A 965-nucleotide genomic window follows, 5' to 3' on the forward strand; every position below is an offset into this window, starting at 1 on the left:
GAGTTCCCAACCCCCTCCTCCCACCGAATCCTGGAGTTATGGCCCAAGGCTTCTCCAGTCCCTAAGTCCCATTTCCCTGCTGCATCCACATGCAGGAGCAGCCTCCTGGCCTCAATACTGACCCTGCCTCCTGTGAGGGTCCTGCCCTCCCCCCAGCCCAGGTCCTCATCCCAGCCTTGGCAGTGACACTGGCTGCTTCCTCCCAGCGCTCCCAAATCATTCGTTCCGGGTTCTGATCCGGTGAGAGGCTTCTGTCTGTGCCTATAGGGAAGGGGTCCCCCAGGTCGGGGCGGGGTGGGGGGGATAGTCTTAACTCTGGGAGCGTGCTCGGTGAGGTGAGGTGGGAGGGGAGCGGTGGGACCCACGAGGCATGTGTTTTCTGTGCAAGAGAGCACTTGTGCATAAAAGGGGACCCCAAAAAAGAGATCAGGTCGTGGTGGCTCAGCGAATGTGCGAAAGGCTAGTACGATGCTCATGTGAACAGTGGGGAGTGGGCGACTAGCGATGGGTGTGCAGAGGGTTAGGTACTGCAAACAAACAAACAAACGAACAAACAAAAAGGAAAAAAAAAACCAACCCAGGGGCTTAAAATGAAACGTGCACAAACTGGAGGAGGGGACAGAGTGGGGGCTTCGGAGTAACCAGTTCTGGAGTGTCTGTGAGGGGACAATAAGCTATCCAGCCTTGAAAGTGTCAAAGGTTGTATTTTAGATTCCGGCGCAGGTGGAAAGTGTGCAAGGGGGTGGAACTGGAGGTCAATTCCTGAGTATGCAAAGAGGACTCGAGTGTGCAAATGAGTGTACTTAACATGGGTGGGTGCAAAGACACCAGCAACCGAAGAGCAAGGAGTATGCAAAAGAGTGCATGCATACCAAGGGCAGAAAAGTGCAAGGCGGAACCCTGCTTCAAAACGGGGGGCCAAATCCTGAATGTGCAAATAAATGTGTTAACGTGGCTCGGTGGGT

Source organism: Pteropus alecto, unplaced genomic scaffold, assembly GCF_000325575.1.
Source record: "Pteropus alecto unplaced genomic scaffold, ASM32557v1 scaffold41, whole genome shotgun sequence".
Taxonomy (NCBI): Eukaryota; Metazoa; Chordata; class Mammalia; order Chiroptera; family Pteropodidae; genus Pteropus; species Pteropus alecto.